This window comes from Lepeophtheirus salmonis, chromosome 6 (assembly GCF_016086655.4).
Source record: "Lepeophtheirus salmonis chromosome 6, UVic_Lsal_1.4, whole genome shotgun sequence".
In the NCBI taxonomy this organism is placed as follows: Eukaryota; Metazoa; Arthropoda; class Copepoda; order Siphonostomatoida; family Caligidae; genus Lepeophtheirus; species Lepeophtheirus salmonis.
This window is the reverse complement of record NC_052136.2, coordinates 15,780,536-15,801,479: the sequence shown is the minus strand read 5'-3', so window position 1 is coordinate 15,801,479 and position 20,944 is coordinate 15,780,536.

Sequence of the window (20,944 nt, the reverse complement as noted above, 5' to 3'; positions counted from 1 at the left end):
CCGGACAATTTGAAAAAAAAAAGGATATTTTCTTAACAAATCCTCAGTTTTGTATGATTGGGTATAATTTTTTTTTAGAGATCGAGAGGATAAATCGGGAGGGATGCTTATTGTATTACTAAATTATGACTTTTGTTAACATCAACTGCCTGATATATGATTTTATATCAAAACTATGCAAAAAAAAAAAATTGTTTCTTGTTTTGGCTGACGTCAAATGAAAACATGTAATATCAACTTATTCAATCTTGTTGGACTTTGGTAAGACTAAAAATTTTACTTGGATTATTATTCTAAGACTCTTAACTCTACTATAAATCGTTTCACAGGTATTAAACTCGACTCCATAATTTGCCTAGAGATTCTAGCCTTGGCTTAACCTTTTAACATAATCCAAGATAGTTTAATTCCACAGGTACCGTACTCTTTTAACCCGAAAAAATTATCAATACTTAATTAAATCAAAATATACATGTATGATGCAAATCAAAAAAGGAAAGAAAACGCAAAACATTTGCAACAGTTCTAGAAAACAAATTATTTCAAAATCACGAATTTGTGTGCTCATGAATTTCGGAGAGTAACGGTGATAAATTACAGGTCCTTGTTAGATTTAAAGTAGAATTGTCGTTCAAAATGGGAGTAGTTTATTGTCGTTCCTTGAAATGTGGGGACTTGTGTTTATTTCTTTCCTCAAACAGCTGCTCGAAGCTAGTTTAATAAAATGTAATTCCAACTGAGCTGCTCTTTGCTTAAATATTTCAGGATTATGATATTAATTCTCCATATCTATTTTTTGTGACATCCCTAATTATCTGCTTATATTTGTGGCAAGTGTTTAAATGTTCGATTCAACAACTGAAATGGTATCGATGAGAAAATGCCTACTGTAATGAAACCTCGAATGATTAATTCAGGACTAAATAGAGTATTGCAGTAATTTTATAAAATCTAATGCTCAAATAATTGCAATCTTTTGTTAACTTTTATCTTAAATCATAAGGAAAGGATCCATCTTTTAAACGTTCCCAATTTTATTTGCATCCTCCCATCCCTCCAAAAATCAATTTCAAATCACGTACATACAAATGGAAAGTCTGTTCTTTTAAACAGGAACACAAACGTTGTGGACTTTTGTAAATTTTAATGGTGAAATGGACAACGTTTTTTTAACTAAAGCGGTCCGGTGTATTACTCAATTCTTCCAAAAATTCAAAACGTGAGAAACACGATGGTAAAGACTCACTCACAATTACTTAGCAGAAGCTTCGTGACCGGAAAGAGGCCAAAACCGTCTGAAATCCTGCTTTGCTGGAAAAAATTTCCTGTTCAACTGTCTATCGTGTCGTCAATGATAATTTGCAGTACCTCAGCTATGCACGTCCCAAGGTATGGCTTCCAATTGCTCCCATTGAGTTATTAGCCTCCTAACTCGCTCGATTTGAAACCTTGTAACTATTTTTCTTGTTCAATGTGGAAATTTCTTTCCAACGAAGGTGTTTAAGAAATAAATGTAAAGCAGCATTTTACATTTTTTTTTCAGTCCGCAAACTTTAAGATAAACCACATTTTATTTACAATCATGATAGTAGAAAAGGAAGAAACATTTGGATAAGTGTTTCATAGCAAAGATCAGAATCTCTTCAGATCCATTAAAGTATAGGTTAATTGAAACTGAAATTAAGCCCGTACCAAATTTAATAATAGCAATAATAATAATAGACTCAAAGCATTGTTAACACAATTCATTTGTGCTCTCTATATTTCGACCCCTCTTGGGGTCGAGATCACCACAGGGGGTCTTATTAATGTAGACGTATATGTACACACACTTCTTCTTAATTAACATTCAAAAGTTTTCTCCCCTCTCTTTGTAAAGAAACAAACATTCTCTGTTATTTCTCCCATTATTCCGGATCAAGAAAAAATATAAATAAATATTCTACATATAATATGAAAGTGATAGAAAAAGGATAAGAAATGATATAAGATATTTATAAGTGCATACACCTGGGCAAAATATATCTACATATGGATATACTGGGTGCGAACGGGATTATTGCGAGGTTGCAACTTGAGTAGTGCTCTATGATTTAAGCTGTTATCATCATCTTCTAGTTTTTGAAGAGGAACGTCTATTTATAGATTCATAAAAAATAGTTTAAGAATTAAAACAAAGTTTCAAAACGCAATTTTTATTTAAAGTAGATTCTTAGTCTGTGTGATATATTTATTTCCACAAATGGTGTTTCTTTATATTTGGTATGATAACTTAATTTTTACAGTTATATAATTTTTTTTCTTTCTAAAAAAAATTGAAAAATTACACTTTTACGAAAGAATTTACAAAAATAAAATTTTAAATTTCTTTTAATAAAAAATGAAAAAAATCACAGCTACTAAGAAAAATTTTAAAATGTTTAAAATGAATTTAAATGTTCAATTTTGTAGAAACAAAAATCAAAAATTAATTTTTTTGTTAAAAAAATTTCAAAAATTAATAACTATTCTTTAAATCAGTAAATTTTTTGGAAAATAATTTTAAAACTTCACAGTTCACAACAAATAAAGTTTATTGGAATAAAAATTCTATTAGATTTTTCGGAAAAAATTTTCAGGAAAAAAAAAAATTATTATATTTTCTTCTAAAGAGCAAATATTCCTTTATTGTTCTTTTTTTTAGGGTGGAGGGCTAAAGCCCCTCCAGATAATCCCTTGGTTACGTCCCTGCCACTAAAACATTTTTGTCATTTTATCTTATGTTGCATGTAATTTTTTCTTTCCTTAGTAGACTTTACCTTGTTAATTTAGTTGAAAGAGCGAGTTCCTGGGAGTACAAAGTACGCAGGGTACTTAGTTATAAAGTAATATTCAACACTCTTAGTGGGCAAAGAAACTGTCGCTAAAAACACAACATCGTCAAAATACTGATCACATGGTTTTCCTTTCAGCACTTGGTTTATAGTTTTGGAGATATCTAATATTAAGTGTGTGAGTTCTCGTGAATAATGTAGAGTAGCACTAACGAATTGATGGGGATTTAGAAGTGTAACACTTTGTAGAATGATAGTGTAATTGGATGGAAAATAGAATAATTTCTGCATATTTTTTTGCTAAATATGCAGTGAGATTTATTTATATTTTAATTCCTTTCATAACTGCTAGCACCTAATCTAAGAAAACATCAAGACAGCTAAGAAGCTTTTCTCCGAAATATTCTCTAAATTTTCATGTTTACAATGTTGTTGTATTTGTTTTTTCCTTAGCATACAGGCAGGTCTTATTTTCTACAACTTTATATATAATAGTACTTTGTATAAAACATATATTTAAAAAAAAATGACGTACTATGTGTGATGATCACAATCACTCTAAATCCGGTAACTAGTGCACCATAATGATCTTCTTCAACTCGTCCACATTACGGTGAGAGGCCTAACAAACTTTGCTCTCCAAATTGCTCCACTCACGGGTGTCCAGAGGGCTGCGATCATATGAGGAAGAACCAGTAGGAGGTTTTTCTGACACTATAAGGTACCTTCACTCATGAATAAGATGGATGCCCTACATGAGTCAAAAAAAATAATTTCCTTACATGCATAATTATCCTACAACCATGGCAGGACAGTTGCCACAAAGTGTTCTAGCTAGGCTCGACATCAAGCTTGAAGAAATATCCGTCAATCTTTTTGCCATTGCTTGAGCTGGATGCCCATTTCTAAAGGTCTTCATAATCTCTTGGGATGGTCCTGCGATGAAACTGGCATTTTGGTGGTTGAAGATCTGGTCCACCGTATATAATTTCTCGTTTGAGAAAATTTGAACGTCCGTACTACCAGACACACTTTTTTGCCTCTTTGCTTCTACGCGTTCATTTTTTGTCTGATTAAAAAAGATGTAATTTTTTGGCGGAAAGAATAACTAACTTAATGGGGGTTTGTTTTAATTTGACGCCTCATTACATCATAATAAAACCGCACATAATATTTTTTAGTGCTCACCCTGTATATATTAAAAAAAAAAAAAAAAAAGAGGCCTGGATGCATCTTACATTATTGTATGTTATAGTTTGTATTTTTCTTTATTTTCATTATTTACTAAGGCATAACTTTTTATACTTTGGAATTTAAAAAATGAAAGAAGTTCATTGTACGGGGGAAATATGTGAACATTTTTCATGTATTTTTTTTTTTTTTTTTTTTGTTCCTCAATTTCTTTTGTTCAAGGAGTTATTATTATTACTATTTCTAAAAATAAATGAAAAAATTTGGTAAACTTGAACAAAAAAAGAAATAATTATTGCTAAATGGAAAAAGCGGAACAAAAATGCCAAGTATTACATAGAGTGTATTTTTTGGATTCTTATTAGTGACGTCGGACTGTATATAAGTACCATTTGCCAAAAATATTAACTAAGGTGGTATAAAAAGATAAGGCATTACTCATTGTGAAGGGCTTACTCCTTATATATATTTAGTAGTAGGATGTATTACTCTTTTAAGGATGAGTCTTCCATATTCATAGACTCAAATATTACAACTCGTTGATACGTTAAAAAAAAAAAGCCCAAAAATAAAAGAATCACCCTGACAATTTGAAGGAGCTTGGGAAGTGAACAGTGAAGCTTTCATGACGTTGGATGAAATTAGCTAGAGTAACTATGAGACAAAGGAAATAAACACAAACCCAACTCCATATCTAGAAATGATATAGTTGGTAACTACAACGAAACCAATCCTTAATTCTAATCAGAGTCCAAAAAGTATTTACACTAATTTATTACCCTACAGCATATCCTCAGTGTAACTCTTCGTCTACCACACCCTAGTCATTACTACATACTTAAATATTTTCTCTTCATTAATCAATTGAATAATGACAATAGATTTGGAAAATAAAGAACTCTATTCAGGTTGCAAGTATAAAAAGAGCACCATCTCCAATGGTCATATTTTTTTACCTTATATGCTTAGTCACTTTAACCAGCCACCCCTAATAACCAAACGTGATTACTTCACTGTAAAGTATTATTTATGTCAATTTCAGTATATTTTTTTGTAAAAATACATTTTGTTAAAAGTGACCCTTATTTGTCACTTTTTAAATAGGGGGTTTTGTAGTTTCACAAGCATTTTTTTTTCGAATAACCACCTATTAGTATTATATTAGCCACGGCTCCTTGCGTGTGATGAGTATGCCTTATTTTCAGTTGTCACTTTTTTTTTTAAAGTATCAGATTAATTCTTTTCATGTTTGTTAGCTCATTTTCTTCTATAACTCAAGTGTTTAATTAAATTCTTAAATAACAATAATAAAAAATTTAATTAAATATAATTATTTACCGTTACATTTTGTCTTTGAAGTCAAACAGTAGTTAGGAAGCTTGGAGGCTCATGTTTGTGGTAGATTAAAAAAAAAAAAAAAAAAGGATCATAAAATGCAAGAACATAAAGCCGAAGAAACTCCGAGGAAAATATCAAAAACCCCGATTTTTTAAGACCAATTTGTATTATCTACTAAATATGTTGGTTTAATTTTTTTTTTATAAGAAACCCAAATTGGACTCTCAGATATTTATGATTATTTTAACTCTTGTTTCCTTCATTTTAAGAAGTTGTTTCATAAAAAACAATTATGGGATATAATTTGGGTTTTCAGTGAGTTGCTAAAATTTGACTTAATTTAGTGTAACATTTATTTGTTTGAAAAAAAAAACTGTTCTAATTCTTGTGAAAAAGGCTTTAAATAGGATTATTAGTTCAACTTAAGAGTCATCTAGTGAGTAAAAATTAACTCATGAATGTATGAAAATACTTTACTACGAACACTGTATATAGTGCTCCCTGATCATTACGAATAAAGTACATATAAAAATAAAACCTTTTAGGGATTTTGTATAACTCATATTTAAAAAGAAAAAAAGGAGAGTTCTTTAATTAAAATTTAAAAAGAATGTATGTGACTTTAAGTTAGATTTACCAACGAGCTAAAGTACTCATCAAATCATACTAAAATAGTTTCTCAATCTCTAATTATTATTCTTTATTCATGAGCAGAGAATATTTCAGTATTGAGTGAGAAGCTACGTCTGAGTGTGCTCATAAAAAAACGAGGCTAAGACCGACCAAAGATTTATTGTAGTCTTATCTTTCATATTAGTATATTTGTCGACGCCTAATAACTACGGACAATATCTGGTACTACCACTAGTTAACAAAAAGGTAAAATTATTCTAGTCACGGCTCTCCCCTTCCTCAAAATTTGGTATGATCCTTCTTTGATTTAGGTCTACATAGCAGTGAGATTGGATGTAATTGATAAAAGTACATTCCATCGAACAGCCTTGCGTTTCAATGCTGTTCAATGCAATTTTATAACCGCTTCATCTCTATTTTTAACTTTTTTCTATTAAAAAAGATTTTTAATCTGTTGATGGGGGTACCAAATATATCTTTACGATTTGTGTATATATCAATGCAACCAATCTGTCTTGTTAATTTTTTAGGAAAGAAAAATCACATTTTAGATAATTTTAGAGTCAACAGAGCATGACTCTAAACGGTTTGACCTATTACTAAGATTTAATAAATAATGATTACAAAATGGATACAAACTGATTGAGGAAAAAGAAATTATTTTTTCTAATTTGATTTATTTTCGAAATAGGGTATTTATGTACCTATTCACGTCAGAAATAAATAATAGATATATATTTGTATATTGTATGTACTGATTCAGCCATTTTGTATATATTCTGTTTTTATTTTGATGATTTTTCTGTTTTTATTTATAGTGTTCTATAAAAAGTAACCTTTGTATTTGTACAATGTACTACACTGCCGTTACCTGTTAACTCCAAATTTTTTGAATGGGGACCTAAAAATTGCATGAGGATTTAAATACAATTTTATTTCAAATACGTTGTTTCATTGCGCAATAAAACGACAGACAAAACAAAAATAAACTAGTTTTGTTGTAATCCCATATCTTTAAGTGTCAAAATGTCAGAGAAACAAAAAAAAAAGCAACGTTTGTACGATCGGTGCCGAAGAGATTGTAGGGATCGTTGGCATCTCCATCCGGACTGCCTATAGTTGAAAGTTCATTAAGGAGTGATCCCATATGGAGACACACCATTAATTGTCAAGAACTTACAATCTGTTCGCCGGTGTGTCAAGACTGTTATTGCCTGTGATGGAGGACATTTTTAATACAAAATATAGTGTTCAAACATTTAACAAATTGGTTTTAAGTTGTCCTTTCTTGATTCCATAAAAATCACGTTTATTGTAATTTAGTCATTCCACTGCAAGTTTTGTGTCCACGATCTGTAGGTCGCATTTTATTGTCAGTTGTGGAATTTATGTTTCTGTTTCTTTTAATATGGATTAATTTGTTTACATGACGAGTAATTATTAAGGAATAAATAATACTAATTCTATTGTTGAGAAGAGTTTGCCTGATGTTTGGCTCCTTTTTCTGTTTCTTTTATGAATAAAGGTTGTAAGATACATTTAATGTAAAGACGTACCACATGCATACATTGACAAATTAATCTTGAGGGAGTAAGAGAGATTTGTTTTCGTCGAATCTTTTTGAATAGAGAAGTGCATATACACATAACTTTTTTTTTACCTTGATGTTGAGTTTTGAAACTGTTAATTATACATCTTTGATGTTTTTAACGTAAATAATATGGTACAAAATTTGAATGGATGATTTCAAAAAGGAATTCTATGAGTACATAATGTAACAACATTATTTGTATTGCATCGATGGAACTTTTTTCAAAAGATAAAGAAATAAGGCCCAAAAGTTATATAGCAGGTAACCACAGGGTGATCTAGAATTGTATCGAGTCCCATACATAAGTTAAATTACTCACAGAGAATGATTTGTATAAATATTCTAACAGGTTTAATATGTATTGTCCTATAGTAGACCAATATATCATTGAATGTGTTTGCCTTCGTTTTAAACAACTTGGCAGAGGCGGCTCGTCACTGATTTGCAGCTAATACGCATAATGTTTGCCCAAATGGCTGATATAATGGAAGCCTTGCTCAGCCTGGAAACTTCAATGATGTCATCCACGGCCACATTTTTTTCAAGGAACGAACAAAAAAAAAATTGCGAAATGACAATCACATGATCAATTTTACAACTTTTTGTTTTATCCACCATGAGTCACTGAAGATATTATGAGTTACTCAATCACATATGTCGAAGAGAAAAGATTTTGTAGATAACTATGTTTGGAAACAAAAATATGGTCATCGTTTGGTTTTACAAAGTTGAAGGAATGAACAATAAAAAATTAAAATATGAGTGCCTGAATGGAAATTTGTCAAAACTGAAAGGATGAACGGAAAAATTGTTAATGGATCCTAGCTTTTAAATTACTGATGTTGCCGAACACCGTTCAACAAAATCTATTTTATCATTGAAATATTTATCTCTCTCCGAATATTGAATATATATTTCTTGCCAAGTTCACTGCAAGTATCGTCAATACGCAAGCAGTAAACTAATGGAATTTTAAATAAAAGACTGTATCATCTTTATATATAGGTCAATTTAAATTAATGTAAATAATTTTTTTATTTTCGTTAATAAATAAAAACTATCCACTTTCAGTCACTCCATTTATTCAATTTTTGAAATTTCAATAATCGATTGACAAATCGTCGAACCAGCGCAAAAATAAGCATTCTCAACCAAAAAAAAATGAACTGAGATTTTAAATATTCAATCTTGAAGCTAGAAGATTAAATTTTTACATCATCATTAGCATAATCTAGTCACTAACATAAAAACCAGGCTCTTAGAGCACTTAACAATGTCCATAATGTTTCTTCAAATAAACTCCAGCTTGTAAAAGACGTGAGATGTGTTACCTTTTTGTTTGTTACTCGCTCATGATGATGAAATGACTAAATTATTAGTTTAGTTAGTTTATGTAAAAAGGACAGTGGCAACAAATTCTTAATTTCTCGTTCCCGTTTTTTGGGTAATATATTGTCAACTCAACTTTATACGCATTTTATTTGTAACAGTATTGGTCTAATTAAAATCTATTTAATAGTAAAACAATTATTTAGTTTAAATCAGAGTTTTACTCAGTTGAAAATTTAAATAATTATGCGTAAATATTTAAAAAATATATACATTTGGTCCAGAAGGGCAAAAATGTCAACTTTATATCTCATATTGCCCAAATTATTAACAGCAGTAAAGTCCTCTGTCTATATTAACATTTTCGAAATACTATTTATTTACATTTGTTAAAATTGACACAAATAATCAAAAAATACTATCCTCTATTTAAAATTTAATTGTGACTGCATTTTGAAATATCTCAGTAGATATGTAAATATAAAATGTTATTTGAGGCCTACTTTTTTTTATGTTCCCATAATTGGTTTGATGGAGTTGCACTAATTAGTTATAAGTAATTATTATAGTATTACAATTACCCCCATCGAACCTAGGATTCTTTTTGTGAAATCCATATACAAAAAGTATATTTCTTTCTCTAGGAATCATTGGGGCTCGAACGTAGACACACCAAGTTCAAGAAAATAGCATCTTTTAACGTTTACTATTTTCGTAATTTTGTTTTTGATGTCTTCTATCGAAATGAAGAAAAGTGAATTTAGAATACAAATCTTTGTGCTGTATATATACGTTTGTATCTAATACAATTCAATAAAATAACTTTTGATATTGAAGATGACAATGGGAACTGCAGTAACAAATTGTGCGAAAAAATATATGAGAAAATCAATTCATTTATTTAAAATTTCCAATACACATAAATATTTATATTAGTGCATAAAATATAACACATATTATGATAAAATTTTTTATATGTATCTAGGACTCTAGAATATTAAGTAATATTTAGTTGGATTTCATCCCTGTTATTTGTCGTTATAAGGTTTCATTAGACAAACCAACGGCAGCTGAAACAAAATCATAACAAATTTTATTTTTATCACATCTTCAAGTGTAAAAAGGTCTGTGAAACAAAAAAAAATCTTTTCCACCCCGGTGGCAGGTGCTGAGAAGTTTGGAGAGACTTTTGGCATCTTCATCCAGTCTGCCAACAGCATAAAAAAGGCCATTATAATCCCATAAAGCCAAAACTTATCTTGAACAATATGGCTGACTTCTGGCCTACTTCCATGTGTCCCTCTCTCGGCCATGACCTCAGACTCCTGGTCTTTTGTAGTTGAGGCGTCATGAAAAAAATTTCTTCCACACTTTTGATCTAAATTTGGTTTTGCTCCGAGCTACCATTATGACACCTTTGTACAACAAGTTCTCTGCATTCGTCGTCAAGCACTGCCAATTTCTTCTCTGGCCTGTAAAAGCTGTTATTGATGTAAAGGAGGAGACATTTAATAAAAAATAAAGCTAAATATGGTATTGAAACATAGTAAACTTTGGTTTTGAGTTATCTTTTCATTATTCCATAAGATTTTTTCATGATTAATTAATTTAAATAAAATAAATAATATTTTACATTGTATTCGTGATTTCTTGTAGTTTTTAGGCGTCGACGAATAAACAAAAAGAGCGACAAAATTTCCTTTACAAAATATATATTTAAACCAATTTTCTTTTTTAATATGAAGAGCTGAGCTTTAGCCTCAAACACGCGTTGTTATTTTTTTAGATTTAGAAGTGAAGGTACAGTCAAAAATTAGGCTTAGACAAAAATAGAAACTTTTCCTTATTAATATATAAGATATACTTAAGGATGTATATATTATCTAAATTTCGGTTAGAGTAAAAACCATGTCTGAGATAATGTCATACAAATATAATTACTTTGAGAGACACAATATCTGCTTACAGAGATCACTAGAACTATAGTACTACTTACTTGTTGATACATTATAATTTTCAAAATAGGTAGGAATAATTAATAATCTCCTTATAGTAATCTTTTATACTTTTTTAAGATAAACAATCACCGCAATGTAGCCAATATTCAAATCGGAAGGCTTTGACTTGTTCACACTTTGAAAGTTCTTTTTGCTAAAAAAAACAGTTCATGTATTTGTTTGTTAATTTATTTTCATTTCGTATTTTTCCTGAAAAGAAACTTGCAGTGCGGGATTGTACAAATGTATCAGGCAAATTATAGTTTTTACCTAGAAACATTGCCATCTTATATCCAAGCCTGCTATTACAACATGGGTACCAATCAAAGAAAGACAAAAACTTTACCCCCCCCCCCTCCACCATTAAATCAATTTGTCTCATTAAATTGATAAGTCATTCACCATTTGATATTCAAAGTTCAAAATAAATATCCCGGTAATGTACGTGTTATATAGATTAAAAGACCTGATGTCTGTAAAGTATAATATTAATCCGTGTTTTGACAAAAAAAAAAAAAATCCATATTTCAAATGATTACATCCCTAATTTTGTTTACGTTTTTAGATGTAAACTGTTAATTATGACATTAATTTTGTGAAATTTTGTATTTATAAATTTGGAATCGATTTATCTTTATAGAATAATTGTGAATAAGATATTTAGTTATCCTAATGACACAATAAATAAACATTGTATTCTTATTTTTGCTGTTGATTTTTCTACTAAACATGCTTCTTATTATAATTCAGTATAATGATGGGTTGTACTTCACAAACTTTTGTGACCTGTAAGCAATTTCCAATTTTTTAATAAATAATAGTCCAACAACAAAATAAAATGTTTGGAAATATAAGCTCGTGTAGGTATATAATAGTACCAAGTTATTTACACATTTCAAACGATACTGTATAAAATTGATAGTAAAACCAGAACATGCAGTATTATTTCGTCATACAAAAATTATCCTGCAGAATTTCCCCAAATTTCCGATTTAGAAAACTGTCCATTATAAAAAAAAGCAAAAATTAAGACTGTCTTTGATAACGTCATCTAATTTCTATAAAAAAAAAATAACTTTAGTTTATGTCAATTGCCCGTAATGACATTTTTGTTTTATATTTTTAGTCGAAAAAGTTTCACAAAGTACCAAAATACTAGTATCTTCAAAAACTATAGTCATTTTGATTTCGCTTTTGAAGCTTTAAGCTCTCTTATTAGTGATTTGATTGAAATTTTAATTGACGCCATCAAAAGTAAAAAATCTGTCATTTTTACGGAATGTTTTTGGTTTTTTTTTAAATTGATCAAAAGTAAGGATATTTTTATCAAAAACAACATAAATTGTTCTCTATCATAATCATCTCCCTGACTTTAGTACACACATACTTGACCTTGGATGTCTCCAAGAAAGAGGTCCAGGTGAGATTATATTTTCCTTGAGAAACTGAACGTTGGCGTGCCTCCTTGCTTGAGTGCCTCCCCCCCCCCCCACTATCTTGCTCTCGGTCATGCCACCAATGGCATTGAGGGCACCGATGACAATCTGAATAATCTTCATGTGGTACCCTATAGACTTGGCGATCTGGCAGTCACTTTTCTGAGCCTCATGTATGGGCTTGATGATTGCACATTTGGCAAAGAATTTAGCCTTTTTGCTGTTATGGGTCCCAAGTGCCATACCGGAAATGATTAAAATCACTGTAATGCTGCTATTTGCGTAATTTTAGTCATAGAGAGACATGTCATAGTTCATTTAAAGATAATCATTTGTTTTAAATTTAGTGATACTTATATTTTCTTAAGATCGGCATTTTTAGTCACTAGAGACCGGACGCAGAGTACTTTTGGTAGCTGATTTTGATACGTTAGTTGAAGTACGGTAAAAAAAAAAAATTTAAGAGTAATTTAGACCAATTGTTTAGGTGCGAAGTTTTTCAATACTTCAAGCACAAATAAATTGTTGCATAATCGGAATTATGGCGAAGAGTGTATACGGCGGAACAGTACAAAAATGTTGATATCAGAACAACACTAATTTGAACTAACTAAGCCAATATTTTTTTTTTTACAAATCATGTAGTTACAAAAATAAATTGATACATAATAGGCCCATGTATAAACACGTGTGCCTGTGCAGCAAGCTTAACTACATTACAATCAATTTATGTTTTTTCTTGCATGAATTTGTTATTATTTGTATAAAGTTTGACAATCTCAAGGATCACTCAACTCATATTTTTAAATGTACATATATAAATGATTAAGAATGAATTCACAATTACATACAAACATTATCCAATAATAATTTAAATGCATTTCTCGGGAAAAGAGAAGATCAAAAATTCTCATGATAAAATCAAACGATTTTTCTAATATACTATTATCTATTCATTAAAATAATATAATAATTTGAATTATTGTTCGTTAATACTCGTACATAGTTGGTTAATGAAATCTACATAATTTATTATTTTTATTTTAAAGCGCATTAACGTTCTTTCCTCCCTCTTCCTCGTAGGAGTTCAGTGATAATTATTAAAGATGTGATGATTGTTCAAATACAAATCTGTGTAAATTTAAAAAAATAAATAATTGACCCCTTGCAAAATATTAGTGATCTTATTAATTACTCCAACGCAAAAACTGTAAACCAATTAACGAGACATAGACCCGTGGTTCAATATGTGTACAATGAATATTATTCTTTAACTCTCCATAAATTCACTTTAACAATTAATTTAGAAGGTGAATATTAAGGAATCATTCCTCCCAATTTTGAAAATTCCAGCAAATTAGCGAACAAGTAACAAAATTTCTTGAAAAAAGCTGTAAATTACGTTATTTCTTTGCTCCAACGCCTTTGTACGTATTCAATTGTCCACAAAGTCGTAAACCGGGTTTGCTTTTTGGGAACCCCTGATATTATATTGACACGTCAGTACTAATATAAAATGCACGGCTCAACCATCTTTTTAATTGAGCAATAATATGCATGGATTGTAAATTCTAAGTTCCGGCAGTATGAAAAAAATCAAATAAAAATAGTCATGATAAACCTGACCATTTGAAAAATATTTATAAGGAAAGGAACTTTGTAATATCATTATTTTTCTCTAAATTAGCTGGACAAGTTATTTGAGGAAGGAAATAAGCAGAATTCGGACTCCATATTTAGTAAGGGCATAGGTAGAAGCTACAGCTGTATTGATCCTCAATACTACTCTACTTATGAGTTCAACAAGGTCTTAGACCTACAGCTCCCCGGAAAACTGTCAGTGTTACACTCAATCTTTCATTATCTTGAGCACAGTCTCTAGTTATTACTTTATACTTGGATAGGTTTTTTATTCTAAAAGGTTGAAAGAATACTCGAAACAGCTTTGGAAAAAAAAACACTGTTCAGATTATCAACTACAAAAATGATGCATCTGTATAAATCACTTAAATTTACAACTCTAGCGATCTCTGTTAATCAAAGTTGCCAAAAAATATACTTTTTTTTTGTTTTGATTGGATCATTCAAGGATTTCCACATTTTTTCATATTACTAATGATAATCCTTGTTTTTATATTTCAACAGCTGTCAAAAATGCCTGTGCGTCAGACAACTCCTTCCCATATGTGGACTACCACAACCCATTTTTTCTGATAAGAGAACTACTTTTAGGAGGAGTTTAGGACTCCTCCTTCCTTCCTCACCTTTCCTTATCAGGAAGTTATGTAAATATATTCGTAATAATGACTGTACACAGTGTATGTAAATAAGGGCATTTGTAGTTTGATTCTGTTATTTAAATAACTTTCCTGTATATAAATGAATAAATATTATATTATTAACGTTATTTATGACTTTTATTTGATTTTAAAGTAAAACAAAAAAAAACATACATAAACTATTTGTAAATTCATAGATACTAATGTATTACCATCAAACTACCTTAATAATGTAACTCATAGTTATATATCTTTTTGAGACTTCTCATAATTAAATTCATTATTTTATTTGGTAGTTTTAGATAAATATGTTGTTATTCCGAATATCGAGGAGCCTTAACCGCCCTAGGTCTTGGGCTTCTACCCATATGTAATGCATATATCGATTTTGTTTTTTATATATAGGATATTAATACAATGTGTTGGAAAAATACATATTTCTCAGTAGGTGTGCCGCGACACAAGAGTCTGTCAAAGATCTTATATAGATAGGTTTCAGAGAGCAGATCAAAATTTTATTATTTTTAGTATTTTATTATACCACCTGTGTTGAGTATGTCAAAGTGTCAAATTAATACAGGTTTTGTAGAAATCATGTCATAAAAAAAGATTTATAAGTGACGACTATACTACAATTAATTTGGATGATTAAAACTTCTAAAAATTCATAAATAATTTTGTATTTGTATGATTTTGAAGGCTAAATTACAATAATTATAGTTTATTTTATATACACAAAATTATAAATTTAAAAACATTTCAACTTACTTTTAAATTTGTATACTTTTTTTATTTTTCATCTAAATATTTGGAGAGTAACTTTAAAATATGATGATTAAAAAGTCATTACCCTAATGTACATACCTGAACATTGAAAATCAACACCACAAAAGGAAGAAAAAGAAAATTAAAAATGTAAAAAAGACGACACTCTGTTGCCAAGAGTTTCTGCTACAATTTCATTTGAACTGATAAGCTTTAATATCTGTATACATCTCCCACTTCAAATAGAATATTATGTATTACATTACTTACAATTCACGTGTCACATAGAACCTATAGTTTACTACAAGAATATGTATAAATATTTCTAAATATATATGGTAAAGTTGATATTTACTAATTTTTTAAGTTTGTGGTTACTCAATGAAATTTTTTATTAAGCCTCTGTTCCTTCCCGTCTAATCCTTCAAATGCAAGTACTTCCTTGGGGTGGTTAGCCATCCCAATATTAAAATTGTTTTTTAACGAATGTGTAGAGCTGATGTTCACTAATAATTTAAGCTTGTGGGTGTTCATTTACCCTTTATATTCATAACACTACGTTACTTCTCTTCAAAATATCCTACATCGAATATATCCCTGTGTTAAACTAGGCGTTAAAATGGATTTTTTAGCAATATATGATGAGTTTATTTGGCCTTTACACAAGCATCGGGGAACAAATTAAATACTATTTTACCAGTATATTTTATATGGTCTGTGAATTCACATTCTAAATTAGTAGCTAAAGTAATTTAATTAGATTTGTTGGAATGTTGAGGATAGATTATAATTTATAAATAATTAAGTTATTATTGAACAGAACATGTGCGATACAGAAAAATACACTTCTTTACAATTTGCCCTATGTCAATATTATTCGTTCGAGTAGATCAATAATAAAAACGCATAAAGGATATTTAAAACCTTGATAATTAATTCTAGAGTTTTGTTAGACCAGAAGCTTTTGTGTCTAGTTTTATTTCCAAAATATGTAAAGGAAATTTAAACGATCAAGAATCTAGAAAGTAAAACAAAAATATGACACACACAAGTTACTTCAGGAATATTTCAGTCTCTGAGATTCAGTGACGATCTTAGCAGCTCCCCCCTTCTCCCTTCCAAATCAAAATCACAAAGCCACACACATATTTACACCTTTAATACAAATAATAATCTATTATTTTTCCAATAGATAGCATTAGTAATGTGTATCTGGCGTTGTACTTGTACAATCGGTTTACGGTAGATGACATTAAAAGGATCAGATTTTTTCTTTGATATTCTTTTATTGTTAGAATATTGTTTGCGTACACGTCAAAGGTGAACAGCAGCAAAAATAAAATAAAGGCGCAAACGCAATCAAGACGGCTGAAACTGTGAGGAGTTTCATTTTCCTGATGAAATCAATCATGCACAATTTTTGGTGTCGTTGATTACGTTCCCGTTATTTTGATGTTAAAGTTGCACGGCCAATTGTCGAAAATGTATATAAAATAATGGAAATCTTGTAGTCTAACCGTCATTCAATGAACGTTTTGATTGCTGAAGAGATAAACATTATTGAAAAAAAATTTCTATATCTAATATAATGGATTTCTTCTTACAAAAATAAACATATATAAAAATAATTTAATTAAATATTTCCTACTTTGCAAAAACCTTAATTACAGAGATATAATAAAAAACAAATCCGTTAAACAACTACCATCTATTCTCTCACTCTTCTTGCCTCTCCTTATAAAAAAGCCAGTGATTATATTATCGTATGAGATATGTTCAGAAACTGTGTGATGATAATGATAATGAACAGACGCAGTAAGTCATTCCTATGACATAATTTTTGACTTAGATAAGTTTCAATGAGCTTTATCTTTGAAAAGCTCCACTTGGCTTCAGCAACAGTAACTAGAAGATTGAGACCGATTCTGAGAGAAGTTCACACCTTTAAAATCTTTCAGAAAGTTCCGTTTCTCGGACACATGACAGGATCTCAAGTAAGGATATGATCTTTGATGGGAAGTCAGGCCTATTCTTTTTCTCTTGTACAATCTTTCTGTTAACCAAGTCATACTTTCTCTTGGAGTGCATTTAGGAAGTTATATTTGTTTCTGTTTGAAAATGACATTGACTTGATATATTACAAAAACCAGTGAAAATAACTGAAATAAATATTTTTTTTTTGTGGGTGTGAATGCTCATGCCGTCCCTCAACGATATGGATGGCTGTCCATATTAGGAACTGTCCCTGCTTGGGTTGATATATACTTAAATGAATTAATATATAGTTAATTTGTCAATGCAATTTGTGACATCTTAGTTAATTTTTAAACAGGAACGAATACTGTAAATATTTGACATGTACTAAATATATAAATTTCTAAAAAGTATAAAAGTTGGACAACTCATTTTTTTGAGTCCTAAGGAGATGTTTTAAATTTATTAATTTTATAGCCAATCATTGTAAAATAAAAAGTATTTCTCTTTTTTTTAATATTTTCAAAAATTGGCTATTCTTAGAATTATATTGTTTTTTTTTTGTTTTTGTTTTTTTGCAAGCAGGATGGACCACAAATTGGCCAATTTTGATTACAATTAGTAAAAAGGAACTCTGTTTGTATTAATTGACTTTACAGATTTTGTAATATTTTATGTATTTATGCATATGTAAAATGGATTCATAATTATCAAAATAATAACATATGTAGATTACATTTCTATAAATAAACTGATTCAATAATTGCGTATACCAATATTTGATGAAAATCTTACAGAAATATGTAAAGAAACCTTTTTCTCCGAGCTGTATCAATGCTTCGATTGTACAGTATTTAAGAAATGTTATACATGTACCCATTGATCTACATACTTCTGCGAAGAACTGAGATGTAATGGGGACCGTAGATTCACAATTCCTCCGGATCATAATAATTTCATGGATAAACATTTAACGATACAAGAAAACGCTAAATCTAATCAAACTTTTGGAGTATCTGGTTTTCGTTTTGAATTTTACAAAAAATGTATACTTTATATTGCTTTTATTTCATTACGATTTTACGAAAAGATTATGAGAGACAGATATTTTCCTAAATATGCGTCTGAATATGGAAAATAATAAAAAAATTGCAATCTCTTACTATGCAAAACTGTCTTTACAGGAGCAAAAGTCAAGTGATTCCAAAGGTTTGTTCGATTCTTCAAATGTGTTGTGTCGGTACTTATTTATTTGGTCCAGTCCTATCTAGTCTTAAAATTGGTACAATCAGTCCCTGGGACAGGTCCTTGAGACTATCAGTCCTTCGAACTGTCAGTATTAAAACAGATGAAAATAGTTGAATTACCCAAATTATAACCGAACTTCATAAGTTTTAGTACTAATATACAAGACTGGACCGGACTTTACCTGATCTGGACGAGACTGCAGCCATGATTACTAAATAGGGGCCAACACAACGTTAGTCAACATTTTTAGTTTTTCGTTTAGATACAAAAATTACTAAAAATTCAGTATTTTATTTATTCATTGTATTGCTCTGAGTCCACAACGCTGTAGAGAACTATTCGCTTTTTCGAGCCTCCTGCTGTAAATACACACTATTTTTATAATCGAATACACATTTCTAACATCTTTTTAAATAATTTTTCCGACTAGCAAATGAATGATTAGCAGTCTACAAGATCATGACCATAAACAACCCTTCGGCGTGCTCTTAGGGATATATTTACCCCTTATCTATCCATCTCTTAACACCCTCTTAGCATCATTTATACAATATACAACGGTATATTCAATTCAATTTCTTCATCATCAAAGGATTTCACTCGCATTATTTATTTTTTACAGTTCAAACATTTCTTTTCCGACGTTATATTATTGTGTTATTATGACAGCCAATGTGGACAAATAAATCAGTTATATACATACAATAGTACATCTGGTACCGGAAAGGGAGATACGATTGGGTGTGGTCACATTTGGCTCTTATCTTCTGGATTTTTCTTCTATAAATGTATTGTATAATATATTTATATACATAATACAGGATGGTTTAGCTGTAGAAAAGATAAGGAAATCTTTGTCGTTTCTTTATACATACATAGAATGAGAATAATGTTAACATAAGAAAGAAATACAAGAGTAGGAACAATCTTCTGTATTATGTAAGAATGTCGTTTGCGGTAAGAATTTCACAATTCGTCTATTTGTGGAAAGATGAAGAAAAAAGGAATATATTATATGTATACATGAAATCATTATTATTTTCTCGCATTTCTTTATTTATTAATACAATCATAGGAATTCGTTATCATCATTCATATAGACTTTACAATAAGAAGGCAAACAATTTCTAAAATAAAATGTTAAGCCGGTGTGTTTTTAATAAAATGTTTGAGGACCTGTTAAATTAAAAATCTACTTTAACTGTACCAAATAGGAAGTTAGAGGCCTTTTGATTTAAATATTTATTTTTATATTTTAAGAAGAAATCAGAAATTTTAAGCTAGTTTTACACATATACTCTCAATTCTCATTTGATAATATTTGATCATATATTCAAGAACTTTAAACGATAGAAACTTTAAATTTTATTTCATAAATCATTATAAATTTTATTTCATAAATCATTATAAATTTTATTTATAATTTATTCAATATTATTCCCAGTAGTTATCACAACAGCCCTCAAACAGGTGCTAAAAACAGAGCAAATCTTGTTGATGTGGTTCTTATCTATTTTGTCTCAGGCTGCAATGATGGAAGTCCTCTGTTTATCCACATTCCTGTGGAAAGTTCAACAAGCTTCCTTCTCTACAACACTACATATGCTGTCATCTAAAGGATCAAGATCTGTTGATGATGGGGGTCACATGAATAATCGACAAAAAACACATTAATTTGACAAAACCCAAACCTTGGACTTTAAGCCTTAAAGTTGAACCACATATATCAAATACCTGCTTACAAAGTGATGCAGGGTCACACCAGCTTGTTGGTAATGTTCCTGGGCATTATTCCTGTGCGGAGCAAAAACAGGCTGCTGTTTCGTTTTGTTTGTTTAATGATTTAAATCAAAACAAAATATTATAAAAGTTACTTTGCAAGTTTTCTACATAAAATCAAAGAACCTCGGTAGAAATTTTACACTTTTAACTCTACTCTTTACTATACATTTTAAACCTTGGATGCTCGTTAACATTTTGATTGCGTACACTGTATACAGAGTGGGGAGTTTAGACCTCAATATCTTGGTAATCCTGAGATCTATATTTATGAAAGTGTACTTATCCGATTTAGCTGACAAAAATGTATAAGAAATAGTACAAAAACTTGAGATGCCCTTTGTAAACAAACCCGTGCAGCCATTATTGTATGCTTTGTTGCTGAAGATAACGCCAAAGAGATTATTGAATTTACGGAGCTGCTCAAGTTAACAAATTAGCATGCTGCCGAGGCTTTTAAGGAGTAAAAGGGGTCGGGAACACCTGCTTCGAAGACTCATTATCGTTCTGAGAGAAAAAAAAAACGCACTTCAAACTCCATAAAGCAAAAGGAAAAAGGAAATATAATCTC